Here is a 19,021-nt window from a genome sequence, read left to right as displayed (position 1 = left end):
AATTCCTTTCATCCCAAGACCTGAGAACTCTCAAGGTATTTCTTATTTTCCTATCTCATTCCTGGACATTTCTTTCAGGGAATCAACTCGGATGCACTAAAGAAAATAGGAGGAATCTGGCTGGAAAGTTTTGTGCTCACAATTTCACAACCCAAGCAGAACTCCACTCTACCTATCTAGGTTCGGATTTTCTTCATGCTGGGATCAGGCCCTTGTAATAGCGGTGAGACTAGCTGGTGAATGTGCTATAATGAATTAATTTCCATTCATTCAACAAATTTTGCCTGAGTGCTTACTGGTTGGCCAGATACGGTGCTAAATGCCATAGGCAAGGACATTTTTTTAAACACCACACCCTCACCCTCCAGCCGTAACTGCACATGAACCTTCTGAAATCATTTGTAAGTATGTGTGTTTGTAGATTGTGTTTTCCTAAGGAAAGCACCTTAGATTTCACCAGTGCAATAATAACAGCAAATGTTAAAAAAAAATGACTACCCTAGAAGCTGATTTCATGACCATGTCCCTTTGTGGGCTCAGAACTCAGCTGTTGACAGCCTTCAGCCTTCAACACCAACATTTATTCCCCACTCTGAAATCTTTAGTGGTTACAAACCATGGGTCAGTGGTATGGGGTAGGAATCAAGGTCTGCATCCAGAAGACATCAGGGTAACTTTCAGCAATTTCAAGCTTTACTTTATAGGTCAGTCTCTAGAGCTAGGGAGACACTGACATTAACTCATTCCTCAAGCACTCTTTTAATTTGTGACAACTGCCCCATGTTGGTAGGGTGGCGGTTGGGGATGGGGGGTGAGGGTGTGGTGTTTAAAAATATGTCCTCGTCTATGGCTCTTAGCACCATATCTGGCTAACCAGTAGGCACTCAGGCAAAGTCTGTTGAATGAATGGAAATTAATTCATTATGGCACATCCACCAGCTAGTCTCACTGCTATTACAGAGGGCCTGATCCCAGCATGAGGAAAATCTGAACCTAGATAGGTAGAGCAGTATTCTGCTTGGGTTGTGAAATTGTGAACACAAAACTTTTCAGCCAGATTCCCCTTATTTTCTTTAATACATCAGAGTTGGTTCCCTGAAAGAAGTTTCCAGGAATGAGACAGGGAAATAAGAGAGATACCTTGAGAGTTCTTACTAAAGACTTCAGTCTCCTTGTGTAAAATATGGCATAAAATCATTTTCTCTGAGCCCATCCCTGATTTACTGAGTGAACTAAAGGAGGTTCAGACCTTTGCATGTGCTGATTGCTTAGACTGCTTTCAGCTATCCCTAAAATTTCTCTGAACTTCAGCACTAAACAGAGCATTATTTAGTGAAAGTCTCCAAAGAAAATGCTGATTTAAAACAGTGACTTGACTATTTGGCCCTTGATTTTATAATCTGATTTCATAACTTTTAAACCTGGAAATCATGGTAAGTTGTTAACAATCTAGTTTGAAAAAGAAAATTTACAACATTTTGATAAACTCTAACTCTAATGTAATATTTATTTCCATTTTAAGTTAGAGTCCTTTACTTTTTGATTTAAATATTTTCAAAAAGATGATTTATCTGAGTGTGCCAGAGTCCCATATCTGGTTGAAATTGTTATGTGACTTGCCATGCAATTAAAAGTGTTACATCTAAAGGCTCACTCCTTTAATTCTATATAATTTGTTTGTGGCATAGACTCAACAACAACAAAACCACAACATTAACAACTGTAGCACCAGTAGCAACAACAACATCAATTCATTCTCTTCAGCCTGGGGCAATTTAGAGCTGTCATATTAACTGGAGAATTTCAACAAAAAATTGCTTGTGCTGGTTTTCACATGTAGGGAGTTTATAAGTCATAATAACAAATAAAAACTAAATGGACTAAAAAAAAAATCAACAACTCTTCTAGGATTCCCAATATTGGAAAGACAGGTGGGTACAGAAAGTAATGGTTTGCCAAAGCAGATAATCACAAGGGCAAATTTTACCTGAAACTAGTCTCAGTGTAAGAAAACCTGAAATTTAACTGGAAAATTGCTGAGGCTCACTGTGGCCGAGTCAGAAATTTAAAAACTGCCTGGGCACCTAGTCAAGGTGGAGGTGGGAGGGGCGATTACATGAGTTTTACCTTCGGAAGCTCTTCCAGGTTCTCATAGTAAATAGGGAAGGGAGAAATCCCCTGGTGCTTCTAGCAGGGTGAGAAGAAAACTAGCCATTTTGCAATATACCAGAGCATTCTATTTTTCTTAATAAGACCAGCCTTCAGGAGAAAATGGTTAACCAGAGCCTAAATTGCTGGGGTATTATGAAAGCCTGGCTGGGGGCAGAACAATCCCCAACTTCATTCAGTTCCAGCCTTCTAAGTAGGAGGAAGGAAACTTCCAATTCTATCATACCCTAGCCACCTCTTTCACCTAAGATGGGGGTTAAAAAAAAGTACTGAGAAACACTTGTGAAGTGTACAGTCTAGAGGCATAGACTCACTGAAAGACTGAGACCTAATTATAGCGCTATCGAATGTTTCTCTCCTCACCACTATCTTACCCCCACATTACTAAAGCCTTATTTACAGAATTCCTTTTACCCAGTACACCATGTCCAGCTATCAAGAAAAAATTACAAGGCATACCAAAAGGCAAAAAAACAAACAAACAAACAAACAAAAAAAAACCCCACACAACATGAATAGATAGAGCATGGATTAGAACCAGACATGGAGAGATGTTGGAGTTGTCAGATTAGGAATTTAAAGCAACCATGATTAATGTACTCAAGGCTCTAATGGAGAAAGTAGACAGCATGCAACAACAGATGGACAATGTAAGCAAAGAGGTAGAAATCCTAAGAAAAAACCAAAAAGGAAATTTTATAGGTCAAAAACTATAACAGAAATGAAGAATGCCTTTAATGGGCTTATTGTTAAGTGAGCTTGAGGATTTTTTAACAGAATCCTCCAAAACTGAAAGGCAAAGGGAACAAAGACTGAAAAAACAAACGAAAAACCAGAACACACTATCCAAAGACTGTGGGACAACAAAAGGTGTATTATGTGCAACATGAGAATGCCAGGAGGAGAAGAGAGAAAGGAACAGAAGAAATATTTGACACAATAAAGACAGAATTTCACCAAACTAATGTCAGACACCAAACCATGGACCCAGGAAACTCAGAGAACACAAATCAGGATTAATAATAATAATAATAATAATAATAATAATAATATAATAAAACCTAGCATATCATTTTTAAAAAGGTAAAAAATTAAAGATAAGTATTCTGAAACTTAAAAAAATCTATAGAGAAACAAAGATAAGGATTACATCCAACTTCTCAGAAATTGTGCAAACAAGAAAAGAATTGGATGAAATATTTAAAGTGTTGAGAGAGGAAAAAAACCCACTAATCTAGAATTCTGCACACTGTGAAATTATTCTTCAAACATGAAGGAAAAATAAAGACTCTCTTAGACTAACAAATATTGAGGAAATTTGTTGCTAGTAGATTTGCCTTGCCAGAAATACTTTTTAAAAAGTTCTTCAGAGAGATGAAAAATAATATATGTTAGCAACTTGGATCTATATGAAGCAAAGAAAAGCATCAAACAAGGATTAAATTAAGAAAAAATAAAAGCTTACTTTTTTTGTTCTTAATTGACCCAACAGATAATGAAATCATAGTAGTTCAAAATAATAGTAGTGATATATTTACATATACAGTTATGTAAATAATGCGTTTATATAATAATACTTAGGTATACCTAAGCAAAATGATGACAGCAATGATATATGAGACAGGAGGGATGTATTTAAATTATTTTGTTATTCTAAGGTACTCGTATTACCCATAAAGTGGTATAGTGTTATCTGAAACTGGACTTGGATTAGTTGCAAATGCATATTGCAATCTCTATGGCAACCACAAAAAAAAAAAAAGATTTAAAAAGGAGTATAACCAATACGCTAAGAAAGGAGAGAAAATGGAATTATACAAAATGTTCAGTTAAAACTTCAAAAAGCAGAAAAAGAGTAGACAAAAATAAGCACCAAGAATAAGTGCAACAAATAGAAACTGTCATGAATATAGTAGATATTAATCCAACTATTTCACTAGTCACTTTGAATGTCAATGGTCTAAATGCACCAATTAGAAAACAGAAATTGTTAGAGTCGATAAAAAATCAAGACCAAACTATATATTATTTGCAAGAAACTTTTAAATATAAAGACACATATCGATTAAAAGTAAATGGATGGACAAATATATCATACTAACACTAATTAAAGGTAAGCAGGAGTAGTTATATTAATTTCAGACAGGGGAGACTTCAAAGCAAGGAAAGTTATCAGGGATAAAGGAGGGCATTACATAATAATAAAAGTGTCACATGTTAAGAAGACATGATATTCCTTAACATGTACCTAACAAAAGAGTGTAAAAATACATAAGGCAAAAACTGATAGAATTCCAAACACAAAAACAAGAAGGTGAATCCACTGTCATAATCGTTGAGTTCAACACCCCTCTGTTAGAAATGGACAGATCTAGTAGGCAGAAAATCAGTAAGGACCTAGTTGAACTCACCAATAGCATCAATCAACTGAATATAATTGACATCTATAGATTGCTTCACCCAACAACAGCAGAATATACATTCTCCTCCAGCTCACAGAGAACATTCCCCAAGGTAGACCACATTCTGGGCCATAAAATAAACCTTAACAAATTTAAAAGAATAGAAACCATGCAATGTCTGCTCTCAGACCACAGTGGAATTAAACTGTAAATCAGTAACAGAAAGATACTGGAAAATTCCAAATTATGTGGAGACTAACCAACACACTTTTATATAACTCACGGGTCAATGAAGGAATCACAAGAGAAAATTTTAAAATATTTTGAACTGAATGAAGTGAAAACACAACTTATCAAAACACAGCTATATGACATTCAGGAAAAGACAAAACTATGAAGAAAATAAAATCATGAGTGATTTCCAGGAGTTGGGGGTGGGAGAAGGGATTTCCAGGAGTTGGGGGGTGAGAGGTAGAGAAAAAGGGATTTTTAAGGCAGCAAAAATACTCTATGATACCTTAGTGATGAATACATGTCATATATTTATCTGAACCCACAGCATGTACAACACAAGAATGAATCCTAAGGGAAATTATGGACTTTGGGTGATTGTGATGTCAATGTAGGCTCATGAATTGTAACAAATATACTACTCTTGTGGGGAATGTTGATTTGGGGGGGTGCTATGCATGTGTGAGTGTGGCGGAAACATGGCGAAGCTCTGTACCTTCCCCTGTACCTACTGTGACCTTAACATTTCTCTCAAAAAAAGAACAAAGTCTTTAAACATATTGATCGAAGGGCTGAAACCAAAAATTTCCACCAGTGATTTTACTGATGAATGTGGGAAGAGATGCAAAACTTCTGAATCATTTCCCTAAAACATGTTTAGAGTTTAATAAAAGCCCCTACAGAGGAGGGAGGACAGAAGCAGCTGCCAAAGAGAGACAGGAAGTGAACCTGCTGGGGATTTTGCTGAGACTTTTAAGCAGGTGGATGGATCTCTGTAAACATTGGAGGAAGGTGATATCAATGCTTTGTTAATAACCTAGATATGTATGAAATTATCTAAATGATGTTGCATGTGCAGTTGGTATGAAAATTTATGTATAAAACAAAGCAAAAAATGTATACGTATCATAACTACCATTATCTGAGTCCCTGCTCTGTGCCAGGCACTGTGCATACAATACATCTCACAACTTCAACCATTTAATAAAGTGGGTATTATGTTTATTTTATTAGACAAGAAAACACTAAGAGGATTTTGCTTGACTTAATTAGATTTTCCAGGCGCCATTGAGGCTTTGGGATACCTGAATATGGCTTATGTCTCTGGCCACATCTCATGAGAGGTCTGGCTCCCTGACTCGGACTCAGAGGAGGACATGGGCCTGTCTGAGTGCTTCAGGGCTAGTGTGATTTGTAGTGAGAGACTCAAGCACCAGGCGTAAGCCATTTACACCTTCCATCCCAACATGAGGGAGACGGACGATTTCCCAGCAAGAAAGTAAATGTTGGTGCTGCCGGTTAAGATAGGTAAATGGTTAACAAAACTGAAATCTATTCCTAGCAACATTCATAAAATAAAAATTTAAAATACTTTAGTGTTCAAACACACACAAAGCCAAGTGTCTAAACTTCTTTCATTTCTCATTATTCGTTGTTTCACCTTGTCTGAAATGGGGGCTGATTTTGTGGAGTGTTTCAGTTTGCCAGTGAATGCAGTGTGCGTCTGTGGTGGGGGAGGGGTAGTAAAAAGAGTGCTGAAGTCAGGGCATAGGGTTCTAATTCCAACCCCTAACACAGAGGGTGTGACTTTGAGAAAATCGTTTAGGCTTCCGTTTCCACATTGTTAAACAAATTTACTGGTTTGAGAGATTCTGAAATTCCTTTCTAATTCTGCTATTCTACAAATGTGCTTTAAATCTGTCTGCAGGGCCTCCAGTTAATCACACCTTCAAAGCCCCTTTTGCTATGTAAAGTAACATTCACAGTCTCTAAGGATTAGGGAGAGGACATCTGTGGGGGGCCAGGGGGTGGCGATAATTAGTCTGCCTACCCCAGTAAGTGCGGGGTGGCCTGGCAGGGACTGTCCTTGCCGGGGCGTGGATGAAGAGGCCGCTGTGGGCTGGAGCACCGAGGAGCCTCCTGGAGAAGGTGGGCCGGAGCCAGAGGGCGGCTGCACGGGGGGGAAGGTGCAGAGTCCCTGAGGAGGGAGTGCGTCTCGCGGGGCGGGGGCGGGGGCGGGGGCGGGGGCGGGGGAGGAGACGAGGTAACTCCCCTTGGTGTCGGGTGCCATCCTCTGTGCCCTGGTGTTGGGAAGGGAGCTCTCCCGAACAGGACCCGAGTGTCTGTCTGCATTCACTCCTCAGGCAGGTCGTGTCTAGAAATCATGAAATCTCGAGTGCAAGCTGCCCCTCTCACCAAATGCCAGTTTACTTAGTGTCCTTCAGGGTCCCCATTCAGATGTGCTTCAGGAAAAGGGAGCCACTGGTGCCCCTCTCGTGAGACTCCAGCAGGGCTGGGGAAGGGAACGCTTTGCTCACCTAACTCCAGGCCTCGACGGGTTATTACGATGCTATTAAACCCTGAAGCTGGAGCTGCGTCTATGAGGCCCAGGCCTGAAGGCCTCTGCCAGTCTCCTTTGGTGGTGACCAAACAGCAAGGCTTCCGATGAAGGGAGCGCTGGAATGAAACCCACCTGAAAGAAACCCACTTTATTTTTTTCAACCTGTATCCAGTATTTAGAGGCCGCCCCGAGGTTGAGCAGGCACCAGGGATTTGTTAAAACGTGGGAGTGAACTTGAGCTCTGGAACTTTCCACCGCCTGAACTTGGGGAGACTTTCTACTGTGTTTCTGCTCCCCAGAGAATGGGAGGATTATTCACACCCAGGCTTCAGGGCTTGTGGAGCTTGGATGTGTGATTACCTGCCCCCTCAGTGAGATGAAACAACTGCCACTAGAGCCTAGAATCGGGGACAGCATGTCAGTGGGTTTTAGGTTAGACAAGGAATGGGAAAGGTGTGTATTTATGGCGGAAGAAAGGAATGGGATTTTGGGCCCATGGGTTTTCCTGGCCTCTCCTTCTTGGAGAAATGAGGGGACCCTGCTGACTTCCCTGCAGAGCAGAGTCGAGTGGGCCTGAGGCCTGCTCTTCCCACCCCACGGGCACCTTTTGTGCTGTGGGCACCAGGAGAGGTCCCCCCAAGGTCCAGAGGCTGTTCCCAGGGCCCCCCAAATGCCATGGAATGAACGGAGTGTGGTGGAGGAGGGCTGGTCACTCTGAGAGGCGATGGACTCAGCTGGTGACGGCAGGACGTCCTCTGGGTGGGTTCCTCTGAGATGACTGACATTCTCCATTGGCTCAGAGCCACAGGACCCAGAACGCCTCTCCTCCCTGGCAGAGAACAGTGTTCCATGGAGAAGGGGGAAAGGGATAGGAACCTACCCAGGTTACCAGGAAGCTCCTTACAGGGACGACTCCCTTAGGGCACTGTCCGGGAATCCTGAGGTGCATTTAAGGGGAATTCCTCCATAACTGGAGTCCCCCTGGGATGGGGAAGAGTGTGGGTTTGGGGTCCTATGCAACTGGATTTGTGTCTTGTCTCTATCACTCACCTATTGTCCTTGAACAGATAATATCCTCCCTGAGCCAAAGTTCTCAACACGTAAAATGGGGGTAATAATAATAACCTGGCAGGAGTAAAGCTATTTTATGTTAAAGACCAGACACATTGCTTGGCATAGAGCAGATACTTAAGAGCAGTGGCTATTGTTGTTATGATAACAAAAGTTTATCCTTTTAGGATCCAAATTACATCATCTAAGTGTGGTAAATTAAGTAAAATCATTAAACATTCCTCTGTTTGCTTAGAAGAAGGCAATTTATGTTTTTAATTCTCAAAATAAAATCAGTCGTCAAGGCTATGACAGAATGAATCTGCCTCCTCCAAACCTCTGAGATTCATGCCTGGCCGCGTTGCAGCGTCATTGCCCAGCAGGATTAATGACAATTTATATTAAACTCCTACACATTCCCTGGCATGGAACAGGCAGTCAAGAGTGGTGGCTATTATTATCATTATAACAAATGCTTACTTACCCTTTCAAGTGCCAAGTTATATCAACTTGTAAGGAAACCAGATAAAATGCATTGCCTACTCTTGTACTTCCTTAAAAAGAATATACCGAATATAATTTAAATCCTTTCTTGAGGATTCATTGACACTATCATAAAAGTATCACTTAATGTGCTGGCATGAAGAGAATACTGCTCTCAGGGGCTATAAGATATGTAAGGCCAATAACCCTAGACTAGAAGATATCACACTTCCTTTTTGAAGTTCAATTTTAAATAATTTTATGGTTGTTCAGTTTCATTTCTTCACATTAAGTTGTCAGCTATTACTTCTTGCTGCTGCCTTTGTAAATGTCTTTTGCTATCCACCTACTCTCACGCAGAGTTGTATGAGAACAAGCTTGTCTATAAACATTAGTGCAAACCTGTACAAACTGGTTAAGAACTAGAAAAAGGATCTTTTTGGATATCTACTAAACTCATCGGTAATTAAGAGAACAGAAACAAAGCTTGTCAGAATTATGTGAAAACAGAGCAAATAAGACTGAGTATTTATGAGTCATGGTCAGGAACTTTGTGGTTTTTGATAACAACGGCTTCAACTTGTGCTCAGGGAAACGCAGAAAATAGTCACACAAGTTAAAGCTAAATGCGAATGAAGTACCACCAACATTGAGAGAACTTTGTAATGGTCACCAAGGCTGCAGTGAATTGCTGTGGCACCTATTTATTTCAGTTTTCCAAAGGCTATTTTCCTGGTCATTTCTTCTCGGCCTTGTCTGGCTTAAGGATGGTCTGCAGGTGAGGATACCTGATAAGTGAGTGTTTTTGTAGGTTTTTTTAGGAGGCACTGTCATGATGAAGACAAAGTGCAGGATGTGGGAAGGGCTTGGCAGTCCAAACTGCAATCTTCTGAGGATTGTGTCCCTGGATAATAGGGCTCTGAGGACATGAATATATTTCCAGACAAATATGTAGTTGGTTCTTGTAGTTTTCAAGTGTTCAGATCAAAAAACTGGCAGGGAATCCATGAGATACTTTAACCTGGTGCTTCCCCTCAGTATGAGTCCTGGAGGGACAGTTCCCAAAGGGCAAGAAACAGGTTTTCCCTTGAGTATTGCAGCAGCACTGTTCTCTCCTGAAATTGTTACCATTCTGCACATCGGCTTGTAAGAGTCCCGAACAGGGTATTCACATTTCTCCAGGCACCCAATTCAACCTGTGTAACGAAGACCAACCAGATCATTGTTCATGTCCTGGTCCACCATGCATCACTGTTGTGATCAAACCCATAGACAAACATCATTGATTGTTTTCTATCACTCCAAGAGCAAATACAGTGGGCTATTTCTCTTTGCTGAGCACTGAGAGACCATGATAAATGGTGACAGAGGGGAACACTCTATGTTCTGAGAAAGTTTTAGTGATTCCTGAGGAACCCCCTTACTATCCTCAAGGGGGGGGGGTGAGGAAGCATCTCATCAATGCTCTTAGTCAGACTGGTTGAGTCATGGATCCAGCCCTCCTTAGCCAATGTAGGTACGGAAAGAGTGCCAAAGAAGGTAATGCTTTTTAATTTAAATAAACTGGAGATTATGTACAGAATGGAAATAAATAGTTTTTGAAATTAAAAAATAATCTGACCAAAGTTCCTTTCCTCAACGATGACTATGGCTGGACTAGAGTCTGCTGACATGGATTTCAGGCAAGGATGACCTCAGGATTATCCTTTTTGGACCATCTTCCCCCTCCTGCTGTCTCCTTCACCTAAGGTCCAATCTGAATTATGTTTTCAGGGAAACTTTCTAATCACCTTAACTTAGGCTGTTATTTGCCACTTAACAAAGTCCTGGGATAGGCCTTATCCTGGAATATCAGGCATCTTGACAGGAAGGGGAAGTATCCTCACTGGGCAGTACTGTACAGACCCCTATTATATAACCCTCTGTAATTAATTTTTGTCCAAAACAATTGTAAAACATCGACTATATTAGTCTATGAACATAAATGATATGAGCTCAATAAGCATGATGAAAAGGGGAATAAGCATGATGAGGCAAGGGAAAGAGGTGGGGGGAAGGCAGAGACAAATGTATTTAAAAAGTAAATAAATTAATTAAAAAAAAATAAAATTAAAAAAAAAATAAGCATGATGAATGTTTACAAATCTAGCTATCTTTGTAGGAATGTGCTGCTGAGGATGTCTGAATCTTATTGAAACCCTGGACTAAACACCCAGGCAAATTGACATCTCCTAGTTAACAAAAGATTAAAGACAAGGGTAGGCAGATATCTTAATACGTTCAGGGTGCTATAACAGAATACCATAGTACCATAGACTGAGGGTCTTATAAACAAGAGGAATTTATTTTCTCACCGTTCTGGAGACTGGAAAATCCAACATCAAGGCATTGGAAGATTTGGTATCTGGTGAGAGTCCACTTGCTGGTTCATAGACTGCTGTCTTCTTGTATGGCAGAGGGGTCAAAAGAGCTTTCTGGGGCCTTTTTATAAGGCACTAATCCCATTCATGAGAGCTCTACCCTTTTGACCTAATCTCCTCCCAAAGGCTCTACCTCTAAATACTGACACATTGGGGATTAGGTTTAAACATACAACTTTGAGGGAGTGGGGACACAAACATTCAATTTACAGCATCAAAGACTTACTGGAAGATAAGAACAAAACCAGTTGGATGCTCATGGGTTATGCCTAGTGTACCAGTGGGACTATTAATGCCACCCATTTCACTCAGAAGAATACCAGTATGGACAATGTCTTTAGTCTATTTGGGCTGCTATAACAAAATACCACACGCTGGGTAGCTTATAATCAACAGAAATTTATTTCTCACAGTTCTGGAGTATGGAAGTCCAAGATCAAGGTGACACCTGCTCAAGTCAGGGCTCATTTCGTGGTTAATAGCTGGCTTATTTCTCTCTGTGTGTTTACTTGGTGGAAGGGTTAGGGATCTCTCTAGAGCCTCTTTCATAAGGTAATAATCCTATTCATGAGGGCCCAACCCTCATGATTTAAGTATATTCCAAAAGCCCCATCTAGTAATATCATTACATTGGGCATTAGGATTTCAACATATGAAATGGGGGCGCATGCATTTTAGACAATAGCTGACAATAAATTCAATTGTTGCCTAATACATACATCATCAGCCTAGGGCATATGGTCAATTACATGAGGCTTAGTACTATAGAAGAGAGGAAAAACAGACTGCACTGGAGGTGGAAAGGAAAAGAAAGATCCAGAAGAAGATAAAGCCGCTGATAGGCAAGCCCCTTATTTAGCCCCTGTTACATCTCTGACACCTGAAATAAATGTTGTATATGAGAGGACTGTGAAATGTTTGAATGAGTGTATAATTTGTTAGGGTACATACATTTTTTAACATTATTCAGACTTTATTAACTGAAACTTCTTAGGTATAGAGAATAGAAAAATGAACAACAACAGAAAAAGGATTTTGCCCTCAGGGGATACTATATCTACTCCAGCATGTATTGACAAGCCATCCTCAATCTTAGAGTACTTTTTTGCAAGCCCAAATGACAGGCAAAACTGACTCCCCAAATTATTTCCTGTAAGGGACTCTACCATATATTTAGAAAAGGATTTGATCCCCTGGTATAGTTAGAAAAGCAAAGGAATATCAAGATGAAATGGAGACATTTCAGATAGTAATCTAGAACTTTCTGTCCAGTGAATTTTGAATTTTCTGTATTGATGTAAGCGTCCTGTGCTTGGGCTGTCTGGTGCCATAGCCACTGGCCACATATAGTGATTGACCACTTGACATTGGGTAAGGCTGATTTTTAAATGTTATTAAATTTAAATATAAATTGCCACATGGCTAGTGGGAATTGTTTTGGACAGTACAGAGCCTAGAACTCTTTTTGCTGCTGTACTAAAATAGTCAAGGTTTTCAGCTGATTTTTTGTTCTTTTCACTTGGATGTTTTGGCACCATATGTTCTTAATAAAAGTGGCTAAATCACAGGAAATGATAATTCACCAATCTCCATATTCAACAGGAGAAATGTATTTATTCACTTAATCAAAAGAGATTTATTGAACATTACTGTGTGCTGGGCACGGTGATGAGGTATGATGTACGCGGACTTGTCCCCAGGGGATCACAGGGCCTTAGAATAAATCATCAGTGTGGCTAATGGCATCATCTGGTGTCTGTGTTGGTATAGTTTTTCCTATTCTCCTTTCCTTTCTCAGACACCAAATCTGATGTGTCAGAAGCCTCTGGCTGCTTAAGACTTAAAGTAAACAGGGTTCAGGCAATATCTCTGTATTGTTAAAAAGAGAACTTCCATGTCCTGAAGTGACTGAGAATACAGAGTATTTAATTTCCTGTCCAGTAATGAAAAATATTGAGGAGCCCACGCAGGAGAGATTAAGAGACATTACTTGTGCAGATTAAATTCACTGGTGACGTATTACTTACAGAAATAAAAAAAAAATTCAAGAACATGACAGGGATTTTATCTATTTTCTTTTCTAATATTTGTACTTTGGAAGAAGATGTAATGATTTTCCTGACCTAGTAGTTTGCCCTCTGGAGCCATCAAACAATGTAGATGTCATTGTGCAGGATTGTTTAAATAGGACCATATATCTGTACCTTCCTGGTCAGTCACAATTTCTGGTTATTCTTTTTAAGAAAGTTTTTTTTTTTTTTTTTCTGGTTGTTGTTCATATGTATTTGTAAGAATGTAACTCGCATATCTCGAAGTTCTCTATCTTCTTGGGGTCATTCTTTCACTTAATATTCAAACAAAAATAACTTAGCTCCTATTCCACATAGCAGCAAGTGTGTTTTAATTTTAACACACTTTTTCTGTTTAGTTTAACTTCATTAATTTCATTTTTTTGTGTGGTCCATGCTCGTGTTCCTTAAAAGGATTGGAAAAGGGAGACGAGGCAATCACTTCAAATATTAAGTCCACCAAAATGGGAGGATTTTGTTAATTTTTCAAAAAAAAGAACCTCATTTTATAAATACTTCTTTGATTTTGCTTTTCTCACTTAACAATATTTAATAGAAATTCTTCCAAGTCATCTGGAAAACCATCTATTTCATTAATTTTAATGACTGGATAATATTCTTTGGCAGAGGTTCTCAAAGTTTCTCTGTTAATGATATCCTTACTGGCTCAGTAATTTTTCCCCACTATGGCATCCAAAAGAAATGCTTAATGCTTCTATTTATTAAATAGTTAATTCTCTAAAACTTAACATATTTATGTCCTAGGAAATTAGTAACCATTTAAATTAATAATACAGGTGAATGGAAGAAATATAACATTCAAATTTATTTCTAGAATCATCACAATTACTTCCTAATAGTATTTGTATACCTACTGGATATTGTACAACTTTAAAACTTTGAAATTAAATCATGTACTATCACGTTTACTACCTGTTGCATGTTGATTTTTTCATGTGATACTTTATATCACAGAAACTGCCAGTTTCTTAAGAAATAATATCGGGAAAAGGAAAAGAGCATCATCTAATCATTTAAACTATCAACTACCTCAAGCTAGTAATTCATGCAATGTACAACAGATCAAGGGTTATGTTTTCCTAGAAAATTTTAAATATCCCATGATGCCCTGGTGAGTTTGCTGCAGTTTCCCAGGGCCCCTCAGAAGACTACTAGAGAAATGTGGACTTACGGTATAGATGTTTTAATTTTTTTCAAGCCTTAAAATGGAGAATTGAATGTTTAAAACAAAATTAATATGGGATATTTGAGTTTTAGCTATACCTGTCCTATTGATGCAATTTCTAGTTTACAGGTAATGTTATTCAGATCTCCTTTTATTTCCTTAGTTTAAAAATTGTTATTTTTCTTTCCATTGTGGTACTTTATTTTTTATATTTAGTCTTTAAGTTCTTGTTTACTGAATTCCTGTTTACTAAGTAGTAATATAAAACTCTGCACTTTCAGGTAATTTGGTTCTGTATCTCATGTGATGTTATTTTTCAGACTAGGCTTTTTGACAGTACTTGCTTACTTTCTGGATTGTTTGTTTTCTTTGAATGAATTTTCCTTGGTATTTCTCTCACTTTATCTGAGAATTGTTTTACTCCCCGCCTCCCCCACCCCCAACTGATGTTTAAGGACTTCTTTCCATCCCTTTTCTGAAGTCTGTTTATCCCTTGAGCCTTAACCTAGATGTTAGTTACTTAGGCATTCCCTTACTTTCCAATCTAAATTAGGACTCTGCATATCTTGGTGAGTGTGACTCAGTGGTTTGAGTGTTCACTCTACAAAGCAAAAGGTCATAGGTTCAGTTCCTGGTTAGGGCCCGTTCCTAGCCTGGGGCCAGGTCCCCAGTTGGGGATGTAAAAGAGGCAACCAATCGATGTATCTCTCTCTTTTCTCCCTGCCTTCCCCTCTTTCTAAACATAAATAAATAAAATCTTTTAAAAAAGAGATTATATACTAGGACTCCACTATATTCTTTCTCCCAGAATTCTGGTCTTTCCCCTTTCAACATTTATTAGAATGTGTGATTTTGACCATCATTTGAAAAAGAAAGCTCCTTAGAGTTTCGAAGTCATTTTCCCCGCCCTCCAAAAAGTCTATTAGTGCCATCAAAGTCTTGTGTTTTTTAAAAATTATTTCATTTTATTTTTAAAAAAATTTAATTTATTTTTTAGAGATGGGGAAGAGAGGGAGAGAGGGAGAACAATATCAGTGCGAGAGGTTGCCTCTCGCAGGCTCCAACTAGGGACTTGGCCCCCAACCCAGGCATCTGCTGGAGGAGTGAGCCTTTCGGTTGCAGGCTGGAGTTCAACCCACTGAGCTGCACCAGCAAGGGCTATTTGTTTATTTTTAAAGCATTAGGAGTTTCAACCTTGTAACTAGCTTATTACCTGGAGAATTAAAAATAATTACTGTGAAACTTTCAAATAATCTTACAGAAAAAGTAACTGCTTTATAAACTACACAGATGATATAGCTTAGTTGGGGAATGATTAAACGTCTAAAGATCATTGGAAGTATATTGATTTTCATGACTACTTTGTTTGATAATTTTATTAAAGATCTCACCAACTTCTAAAAGATCACCTCCATACCATTTAACTAAAGTGTTTTCAGAGCCAAAAAAGATGATCGAAAGGACAAAGACTGGTGGATAACAAACACACACCTTTATGCAGCCATATAGCTCCTTTTAATTTTGTGCTCACCCGTCATTAGCACAACTTAAGAGCTGAGGCGAGATAAAGCATGAGAAAAAATTATGTGCTTGAGGAAAAGACATTATAATATCTTTAAAGATATTTCTAGAGTCAACTGAAAGTAATTTGGAAAAGTAAACCAAGATTCAATCAAGAAGAGAAGTGATTAGTTGACTCCAACCTGGATAGTGTTTCAAAATACCACCTACCCAAATTAACTCATCATAAAAGGGTGCAGCATACCCAGAGAACAAATGGAATTACTTTGGAAGTAAAGAATAACTTTTACTATGGTTCATTCCTCTTAGAATGTAAAAACCCTTGGAATGCAAAAAGTGTTATCTGGAATTTTTGGTGCTAGTATTGAGAATGTAAATCTCCAAAGACTGTATTAAAAAAAATCTTTGGCAAGTCAAAGGGTTTCCATTATTTGTTTTCAACAAAATTGAAAAAGGACCTAATCAAGAGTCTACTTACAGATCATTAAAAATTACTTTTGAAGCTATATCGGTAGGTACTTTCTGGCGTTTAACTCAGAATTTGTTCAAAGAACCGTGAGATTGCTATGACAAAATTTTCATTCCTATTCTCATTTTTTTAAATGTGAATGAGGTGTCTTAGATTTTACATTTATTAAAACAACTACAAAAACAGAAATAGAATCACCATTGAATATATTTTCATTTTAGTAGTAAGAATTGTCCATGGATACTGGAACTGATTAAAAAATATCCTATCCATCTTGTTAAGAAATTCATTTCCAGTAAAAATTAACTTTTTATACTTAATAATTACTTTAAAAATGTAACAAATTTATAATGTTTAATGAGGTCTATTGTTATTAGTAATTTATAATGATAATTCATTTCAGGAGAAAATTTTATACTAAGAGTATTATAGATACAGGAAATAAAAATATATTGATCTCTTTTTAAAGAGAAGAATGTAATGGGACAAATAAAAGACTTTCAGACATAAACTGTAATGCATTATGATAAATTCCAAGGGAAGAAGAACAATATAAAATTTCTGACAGTTAAAGAAAAACCTGTTTTTTTATTTTTTAAATGGATGATATCATTGTACGTTGCTATAGTATTTAGATTCCAATGGATATATTTATAAGAGCAATTTAACAGCTTAAAATGTCAATATTTACAATGTACTGGAAAGTATATATTTCATAACCATTTAAACTTACAAGAAACATTTTAGATATCACCTAACAGAGGATAGTGAGCAAAAGTGTTTGAAAAATCACTGTATTAAGCTATGTGGACTTGTAACACTTTAAAATCTTTAATCTGAAAAAGAGGACATAGTTAAATGAAATTTACAGGATATGTCTATTTAATGAAATAATAAATGCAAAGGTCCTAGCATGGAATAAGCTTTCAATGGATGTTAGTTCTGGTCCTTCTCACTTTTCAGTGAAGAAACCAAGTTGAATTGACCTGTCTAGGAAAGATAGTGGCCAACTCCAGCTCCAGTGAGAGGGACTGTGGAGGCAAAGCCCTGTGTCAGTGGCTCAGGGGAGTGGGGTGGGGTACAAGCAAAGAATCTCAGAATCAAAAGGACTTATCTGGATGCCTAAGTTTGTGGCAGGACCTAACTGAAAACCAAGCAATTCTCCCCTCCTTCACATACTGTATTTTCTATGTGTCTGAGACACTTTCCATGTGTTTGATACTGTGTGTTAAACCCATTTCAATCATTATGTAATTTAATCTTATGAGGAAATCTATGTGGGTTTTATTTTTCTTTTACATATTTATCTTCACATTGCAGATGAGAAAACAGACCCTATGGGACATTAAGTAATTTGTCTGAGATGAGGCAACTAGTAAGTTTCTGACGTGCAAATGAAATCTGGGTATATTTGTCTACAAACCCAGTTCTGCCTGGATTCATATCTGTGTTATTAGTTTCTATTCTACATGTTCCCTCCTGAGAAGGCCACGTAAGGGGGGACCTTGAGATTAGTCCCCATGATTCCCTGCCTCAGGCTCTGATTCTAGGAAATCTGATTTTAGACTGGAGAGGAGAAGGGGGAAAAATATTGATTTTATCTTCGTTTCTCTAAAGATAGAGTACAAGGGAAAAGATCATCAATAAGTTCTGTTTTGTTCTTCACCTTGTTAGAAAAATATGTCCATAACTTCTAAAACAGAAGGGAAACTAGAGCAGCGAGGAAAAAAAATTACACGCAATCCATCAGCAGTTATGTGAACTCTAAATTCCAAAATGAACCCAGGATCACTTCTTTTCACCTCTTCTGGTGCCACGCGGGTCTGAGACACCTCAGTCTCACCCTGGATCATGGCAATAGCTTCCTACTGTGTTTCTGGCTCCTGCTTCTACTGCCACCCCAACCCACACAGTCTATTTGCAACACAGTGATCCTACAAAGATGTAAATCAAATCATGTTGTTCTTCTTTGAGTGACTTTCCATATCCCTCAGAATCAAAGTCCTTAAAAGAGCGTGGAGGCCCTACAGGATTTGACCCCTGATACCTCCCTAACTTTTTGTTACTGGACCCACTCATTTGCTCACTCTGCTCAGCCATCTTCAAGCTCCTCAAGCAGGGAAGGCGTGCTCACACTTCAGGGTCTTTGTCCTTATCCTTTTCTCTGTCTGGAAAACTCTTCCTCCAAACAGCTTTCCTTCTCTCTCCTTCAGTCTTTGCTGAAATGGAACCTTTCCAACAAGACCTTCCCTGATCCACTATATTTAAATTGCTAGTGCATTTCTATTCCCTCCTTTATTTTTTTTTCCATCATACTCATCAACATCTGACATTCCTTCCGTATGTTTTACATTTTTATTTATCTGTCCCCACTAGAATGTAGGATGGTGGAAATCATTGTGTGCTTTGTTTACTGTGATATTCCCAGCACCTAAGATAGTGTCTGGCGTGTAGAAGGTGTTCAATAAATGGGTTAATTGCATTGAATATATCAGTAAGTATAAAAAGGTAATTCAAGCGAAAAATAACTTGGTTTTATGAACCAAGTAGAGCTTTATGGGATAGCTACAACAACAAAAAGTGTGGATAAATAACTGTCTTTACTGAGTATGTTTGAAGGGTCATAAATAATAAATCAATTTTACCTTAGAAAAAAATTTTTTAATGTTTTTCAAACTCT

The sequence above is a fragment of the Pteronotus mesoamericanus genome, unplaced genomic scaffold (assembly GCF_021234165.1).
Source record: "Pteronotus mesoamericanus isolate MK-2021 breed Mesoamerican mustached bat unplaced genomic scaffold, CSHL_Meso_final contig_90, whole genome shotgun sequence".
NCBI classification, from domain to species: Eukaryota; Metazoa; Chordata; class Mammalia; order Chiroptera; family Mormoopidae; genus Pteronotus; species Pteronotus mesoamericanus.
The sequence above is the reverse complement of the archived record's forward strand: the minus strand, read 5'-3'. Positions refer to the sequence as shown.